Consider the following 8551-nt stretch of genomic DNA (forward strand, 5'->3'; position numbering starts at 1 on the left):
CATCTGCTTAAAAGTGTTTTTTAATCTGTCTGTTAAAACTAGTTGTCTGCAGATTGCTTCATTGAATGCATAGTCAAATTCTGAAAGTTAAAGTGCAATAATGTTTGAAGATTTTAAGTGATGGTGTATCTTGTTTCTAATAAGGGAAATGCCTTTGTTTTTGCTTTATTAGGCAGTTGATATGTCCGTGTGTAAAATGCTGTCTGGTAACAATAGGTGTAAAATTCTGTAAAAGAGAGCACAGAAACTAGCCGTATAGATTTATTGGTGCATGTGATGAAACCTACAGATTTATTGGGGTGAGGCAATGCTCTGCTTGTTTACTCTAAAGTGGCTGTTTTATGGAGTTTGGCAAGGACAAACTTTAAACTGGGTTTTCCTTGGAAATGTGAAGGATGTCATGATCGTTTATCATGATCATTATGCCGAAAAATAAAGTTGACTAGGGCCCACGTTTTTAGACTTAATCTGCTATTCCATATATGTAACTGCTGCTTCCAAAAGGCAGAAAGTAAAGGAATACCACGATTTTTTAAGATAATTGAATAAACCTGTTGCAAGATGTTTCTCTTACAAATTGAAACAAATCCTGGTTAGCCTAAATTAAATTGCCTTGGTCTCCATGGTACCACTGAAGTTCACATAAAAGGTGGGAGCTCCTGGTTCAATCCCGTGGCTCTGATCAGTAGAACACTTAACTTCATGCAAAACAGTCATCGTATTTACACTAGTATATATTGAAATTGATGGAAATTGAACATTAGGTAAATGAGAAGGGAGTTTTTAACCCTAAGGCTTGTAAGCTAGTGATGCTAGGATTGGGAAATTGGTGTTCATCGGGTCCCTTTCAAGTGTGGGAGGATAGAAGGGACTTGGATCAAAAATTTAAATGTTTTATTTGTAGTATTAGTTTGTGACCCATTATGAAATCTAAGCCACCTTGGGGAAAATAGGGTTGGTTTTATTTAAAAGTAACATTGCTAAGTCTAATCAGTGTTATCTTGGCTCATCACTTTATCCATTCCCATAAGGCTACTAAGAAGAGGCGTGTGGTTGGGGTCAATACCAGTTCAATTGGTTTCCGATCTTATGTGTGGTCTACAGTTATTTTCTCATCCCTGCTCAAACTACCCCCAAGAGCCTCACCATTCCACAAACGTGCCAGGCCACCCACCGGTTGTGGTCCGGCGTACCACCATATTCTGCTGGCATCATGACTTCCCCTAGACTGAGCTTCTGTTTCCCAGGGTGGAGTTGAGTGCGTAGGAAATATGGAAGAGGAGTTGCCCCAGTTCTTGGTTTGCTATCTTAATAGGTAGTTTAATTTTGAAATCTAATTGCTGGATTTCTGGCAAACCAATTTTCCTTGTATTTTCTTCAAGGGTCTTTTAAAAGGCCCACTTAAATGATTTCCAGAAAACATGTAGCAGGCTCAAAAAACCTTTTGGGACCCAAATTCCTTCCCACTCAGAAAATCTTAAACCATATTACTTTGTGTGTAGAGGTGGTTCAACTATATATAATGATAGACTAAATGTCTATTAAACTAAAAAAATAATGTTGCTAATGGGTTGGGAACAATGTTTATAACAAATCTCTACAGTTTACTGGTCAGAAGCTGCATCTCTAAGGAACTGACATTTCTCTTTCATGAATGTAATCTTATCTAATTATTTTAGAGCTCACCAAGGTTCAAGCCTCTCACTTTGTCTCTGCTAGTTTCAAATATTTTTTACCTTTAAATGGAAAAAAAACGTTAACTTTTAAATTCTGAAAATTCAATGGTTATTATATTATTTACCATGGGAAGGGGGTGAGGAGTAGGGTGAGAAAGGGTTAATTAAAAAACAAACAAACTAGCTAAAATTACAACATATACAGAAACTTACTTCCAAAATGAAGGGGAAAAAGCAGGGAAGGGGAAAGTAGCGGCACAAAGTCCTGAAGCCAAATCTGAAGAGGACATAGAAAAAAAAACGAAACTGTTAGAAAATATAGTCAATGGGACTCTTTTACTGTTTCAATGATTTAGTTATAAATATAGATTATTAGTCTTCTCTCTATACATGTAACAAATGCCAAACAGCTCACTATTATGAAATTATAAAAATTGACCCTTTCACATTTGTTAGAAAGGGTAAAAATCACATACTTTTCTTCCCTTCCTTCAGTTCAAATTCTGAACTGAAATGTTACATGTAACAATAGCTGGTTCTAACTTCTATACAAAGTTAAACCATATTGAACTCCTTTGCCAATATAAGGAGCTATGTCATTTCTATCACACTTGCCTCCAATTTAGGCATAAGAAACATTTCTCAAAGCAACTCAAAAGGAGCAAGTCAGGGGAAAGAAAGTTATGAAGAAGAGAGAAGAGAAGACTAGCAGATAAAACACATACTCTGAAAAACTCAGATCTGCCATTCAAGTACTGAAAATACCCCAAAAGGGACAATGAATGGGATCTATTACAATAAAGTCAGCAAAATAAAGTGCAAATCTCAAGCATGATAAATGGTCCTGATGGGCTTTCTGCTGAAGGGCATAAGGCTATGATTCAGTCCACAATTCCTTTTGGACCCTAAAGAAGGGATTCAATAGAAAGTTGTCGCTCTGTTTTGCAATTTTTTCTTGCTTGTCTTCAGGAAACAGTAGCTTGTTTCTTCCCTCCATGTTATGCAGACCATTTCTTTAAGCCCCAAAAGAATAATAATTTTCATATAGTAAAAGACTTTTAGAAAATGGAAAAAGGAATATGAGGCCACAGCAATGATGTTAATGGTTACTCTTCAATGCTTTTTTAGCTGCCATGATCAGTGGTGTCAAGCTGGATAATGGTTTGGCCAGTTTCAGGAAGGGATGTTGTAACAATTCTCTGGCTGAACTCCTTTTCCACATCCATCTCCAAACATTGATTTAAGAAATCCCGAAATATTGGGGAAAGTTTCTCTGGGTTTTGAAGTTCTGGGGTTCCATTAGTTACTATCAGGTACAAGGCCCTCAAAGGATTTTCACTGAAGTATGGAGGCTCTCCTTCTACCATCTCAATGACCATAATACCCAGAGACCAGATGTCTACTTTAGGGCCATAAGCTTTCCATGTAACCACCTCTGGTGCCATACAGCATGGCGTTCCAACCATAGTACTTCGCTTGCTCTACTCAGGAGTGATCTGGCTACAGAAGCCAAAGTCAGTAAGTTTAACAGATCCATCCATGCCCAAAGGCACATTGTCACTTTTGATGTCTCTATGGATCACTTGATTAGCATGTAAAAACTCCAATGCCTGTGAACACTCTGCATACAGCAGCAATCTGTGCTGCATCCATGCCGGTCTCTGTTACAACATCAGTAAGTGATCCCCCAGCGAGGTACTCCGTTACCACAAACAATTCATCTCCCACCAGGTAACTGTCTAAGAAGTTAACTATATTGAGATTGTTTAATTCTTTCATCACCAGAATCTCATTAATGATCAATTCCTTCTTTGGCTGTTTCTGTAAATTTATCTGCTTAATAGCAACCTCTTGTCCCAATGCCACATCAGTAGCAGTGAAAATTGTGCCAGAAACCCCTTGCCCAATTTTTTCATATCTTGTATACTTTTTCTTAGGGTCACCTATGCTTACAATAGTTCTTAATTGCTCCATAATCTCTTCATCTGTCATTTTGACCTTCTTTGTCTGTTCGTCTGAAGTCTTGGCACCACTGTCAACATTAGAATCACCAACTGGCGCAGGAATAGGATCAGTTACAGACTGTGTATAAATTGATTTTGTATGATCTGGTCATGGGGCAATAACAGGAGGAGGAGTCTCTTCATCATCATCATCATCTCCTGTTACTACTGCTGTTTCCGAACGCTTGGTATTCAGTGCTGGTGTTCCAGATGGGAAGCCATCTTTCTCAAGAGGAGTAAAGCTCAGATATTTCTGCTTCACTGTGTTGGAGTCATAGAACTTTAAGACATCCAGCACAGCCCAAGGATTCTTCTTTTGCTCTAGTTTTGTGATATTGGAGGTCTATCGAGCCCACTGTTCTGGCATGCCAGTGACTTCTCCAGTAACAGCATCAAAACCAACATGGATGGTGTGCTCAAAGTCATAGGGAGGAGAAATTTCTGGCCTTTCCTTCTCTTTCTTCTTACTTCATTTCTTTGTGCTTGAGAATATAGAGACGATTTTATTCCTGGGGTTCTTTTCCCTCTGGAACAGAGGTCAAAGGTTTCAAACTGTGATTGGCTGACACAGGGTCTTTGCCTCCAGTGCTAAAACTGGTACTGCTCATTTGCACGGGGTGGGGGGTCCTGGAGGCTTGTCTTCCAGTTCTCCATTATCAGACATGATTCAGAATTATGATATGGCCCCAGGCGAGGAAACGTCCCTGCCCCAGTGAGGAGCCTCCGGCCGAGCTCCCTGTGGACTCAGGAGCCGCCCCCAAACTCTCACTCTCTTTACCCTCACACTGTCCTTAATCCATTAGAACCATGTATTCTTTAAGATTCACACTTTCATTTATTTGCCATTAGATGAAAGTGTGTTGGGGAATGACAAACTTATTCTTAAAGTATCTTCTTTCAAATTACTTGCAAGCCTCCTTAAGGAGACATTAATGGGAGGTTGATGTAGAAACTGAGGAACAGAGAATCCAATTATATCACATCATTTATTGGAAAGTCGCTGGATTAATGCCCTGGGGAAGGTTTGTAATATAGTGGGCAATATCGTAGGTGTCCCAAATCAGTGCCAAGCTCTCTATCATCACATCAACCTTGAGAGTTGAACTGGCTTGCTCAAGTACATGGAGCCAAAGGTCAAGGTGAAACCAGAATCAAGGTTTCCTTTGGAGTCAAGACTTCTCCCAGTATTTTCTGTTGCTGTAAAATAATATAACAGATGTGGTTATCTCACACCCTGAGTCACTGCCAAGGAGAAAATGAAGCATGCGCAGTAGAAACATGTCTTAGGGAAGCAAGGTGGCTACACTTACACCTTCTGCAGAGAGGACTCAGCTGTTGGGTGGCTGCTATTTCTGGGCATTGTGATATCATTTCTACACAATATTCTGCTTAAAGTGCCTGAGACCGCGAAGTGATTTAGACACTGAGATTCTTGCTTAAGCTCTTTGATGAGTTTAAAGAGGGCTTGAGCTCACATTTTTACCCCAAGGCAAATTGCTCACACGTCTTCATTTTACACGAAGCAGACTCTGGGGAGCTGAGTGACAGTCTGGCCTTGGAGATTTTCATTGAAGGGTTTGAAGCACATGTTTGAAGTACAGCCATGCGATGGACCTGGAATCAGGTTACCTGGGACAGAACTTGACTGTGCATGACTGTGTAGACCTGGGACGCTGCTTAAACCTTTCTGGGACCTTTTCATTTCCATCAACAAAATGAACAGAGTAAGGCCTGCTTAGCTGGCTTTTCCTAGATTTGAGGCGAGGAACATGGAGATTAACACAGTTACTTACAAAGTAGCAATCAACTGAAAGTGAAAACGGAACCAATCAAATAAAAAATATAAAGTACAATATACACAACAAAATAACTGCTTTATTAATACACAGTGCAAAGTATTAGTGTTCCTCTATCTCCACAGATTCTGAGTTTCAAATTAGGGGGAATATGTTTTCACTTTTACATAGTGAATTTCTAAGAAGACTTATTTAACAAGCACTTAAAGAGTGCTTTTAAGTTGCAGGCATGGGTAAACTGTTTTACAATAATGGACTCATTTGATCCTTATCACAAGACTATGAGGTAGATGCTATTATTGCTCCCATTTTACAAATGGGGAAACTGAGAAGAGAAGCAACTTGCCCAAGTACGTGATCTGAGATTCAAACCTAGGCTGTCTGTCTCCAAGAATCCTTGCTTTTAACCCCACTGCATTCTGCTGAGGATGGCTGTGAGGTTAGTTAGATAGAAGATAAAGATGACGTGTTCTCTGTTCCAGTTGGAACATCTCATTCAATGTGATTGCCATGTTGTTCTTATTTTTAAATATATGGGGTTTCTTAGAGTCAAAAATTAGAAATAGAATTGGGAGTGGATGATTTCCACGGAGGCCTTTGGAACTAAATCCAAGTCTAGGGGAGGGAAGTCTGGTGTTCTGCTTCTTCTGGGAACTTGTCAAATATTCTCAGGCTGGCCTGATTTTATCAAGCAGATGTGATTCTGAGACACTTGAATATTTCCTCATCTCACAGTGTTTATCAGGTCATCCAATGCTTGTATAAAAATACAAGCAAAATCATCCAGAAATGTTTATGTTCCACCAAATGAATTCAGTGTGTGAAACGGTGGTTCTACCCCATGCCTTATATGATTTTTCCTTTTATAGCCATATCTGGACAACTTTAAACAGACAAAGTCTGAGGTATATACTTCGGGCGTTAACAAAATTCTTCCTGAGTTGGGTCAGCAAGACCATAGTCCTTGCACAATTGAAAAAAATGGCAACATGTCCTTCTTTAGTTTTATAATTGGTCTGGGGAAGGACATAGTTCTGTGTGTGTGTGTTTTTTTAAATCAACTGTATTCAGGTATAATGAATATACAATATGATGCACTCATTTTAACTGTATGAAGACATAATTTTAATTATGAGGTATCTTTCTCTCTCTAGGTACATATCTAAAATGGAGACACAGAAGACATTTTGGGGGATCATCTTCCTTGCAGTTGGTTTTGGCTTCATCAAGTCACAGAGAATTGGTAACGCGTTGGGTTCTTTAAGCCAAAAATGATGATCTTGCCAGGAATAGAGTGGTACTGACAATATTAAAAGAAAATATTACAGGAGTTTCATACTTAACAAAAGGGAAATGATTCTTTGAAGGAGAATTTAGAATCTGAAAGCTTTTAGTTAATGGTGGGCCCTTGATATTTTTCAAAGCTTAACCTCAAATGACGAAAAATGAATATTAAAAGATGCTATCCTTCTGAATGTGTTACCAAGCTCTCAAATGCTTTTGTAAATGTGGGCCTATTCTATTGACTCTGCATTTTGCTTGTCTTCTTTGGCTGTGCTTTTCTACAGGGCAATTGTTATCACAAGGTGAATAGTTTTCCCGAGTGCTAAGGACACTTCTGCAATTTTTTTTGCAGTCATTTTAACTTTGGGGACTTTTCAAGATGAAATCATCAAAAGAAGATTGTATGAGTAGCCTGAAGCTCCCACTGAGACAATATTGAGTTTTAAATGTTCAGAAGTGTTTACACAGGCTGTTATTTGTTGGGAAAAAACATGAAGTCTCTAAATTTCCCTTCGGCTCTGACTCCTCTCATGTGAACAGAAGCCGTGACAGTGAATCTTCTCCTGCTTCAAACACCTCCTAAAATGAAAAAAATCTAGTCGTTCAGAAAGTAACAATGTATGAAAATGTAATATGTCTCTCAAGTTGCATGTGATGAAACCATATCTTTGCCTGAAATACATTCTATAGCTGTGAGGTTTCTCCTGATTGGAAAGAACAGGGAAACACTTCCTGGTCTGTGTTTGATCTCTTCTGAAAGAGCTTTCAAGGGGACAAAGCAGGTGGCCATCCCTGGAGCACTCACTGGACCCTCTCCTGTCAAGAGGATTGCATTTGGAGGGCCAAAGGGAAGGGAAGCTTAAAGGGCCTCAAACTCATTGATTATCATCCTTTTCAATAATCCTGACTTCACTTGGCTTTATGATTGAGATTAGGCCAACTTCCCAGAAGTGGTATTTAGGAATATAGAAGTGACTGTCCCTTCAGGATATACTGTCCCTGAAGTACAACAACCTTCTCCAGCCCTTTTCCACCTAAACTCTCATGTGGTCTTTGCCTTTCTGTAACATGGGCTTTCAATGTAATCTTCTTTATGGCAGTCCAGGGTATGGGCTAGATGTCAAGGGACCTGGTTTCTAATGCTGGCTCTTCGAACAGATTTACGCATGTTACTTTGCCCTTCTAGGTCTTATTTTCCTTATCTGTGAGATAGGTGAATCGAACTCATTCTATACTTGCACTGTTCAATACAGTGGGCACTAGACATGTGTGACTATTTAAATTAAAATACATTAAAATTCAGCAAAACTTAAAATTTCATTTCTCTCAGTCACACTAGCTACAGTTCAAGTGCTAAACAGCCTAGTGGCTGCAGTATTGCACTGCATAGTCTTTTTTTTTTGTTTTTGTTTTTGTTTTTGTGGTACTTGGGCCTCTCACTGTTGTGGCCTCTCCCGTTGCAGAGCACAGGCTCTGGACGTGCAGGCTCAGAGGCCATGGCTCATGCGCCCAGCCACTCTGCAGCATGTGGGATCTTCCCGGACTGGGGCACGAACCCGTGTCCCCTGCATTGGCAGGTGGACTCTCAACCACTGCGCCACCAGGGAAGCCCTGAGCATCTGTTTTAATACAGGCGTGACTGGAACAGAACAGGCATGAGTTCTGTGTCTCAGAACTGGCCTCTATGGGGAGAGACAGACATGAATGAAGTAATCATGGAAATAGATATAAGATTACTGCTGAGATAAGTACATGAAGGTGTGGTAAATGGTAGAGCATTCTGATCCAGCCT

The 8551-nt window shown here is 39.7% G+C and overlaps 1 pseudogene; it reads right to left on the bottom strand.

Moving 5' to 3' along the window:
- Positions 1-2775: 2775 nt before the first annotated feature.
- Positions 2776-4343, bottom strand: LOC116753232 (annotated as a pseudogene).
- Positions 4344-8551: the final 4208 nt, after the last annotated feature.

This window comes from Phocoena sinus, chromosome 4 (assembly GCF_008692025.1).
Source record: "Phocoena sinus isolate mPhoSin1 chromosome 4, mPhoSin1.pri, whole genome shotgun sequence".
NCBI classification, from domain to species: Eukaryota; Metazoa; Chordata; class Mammalia; order Artiodactyla; family Phocoenidae; genus Phocoena; species Phocoena sinus.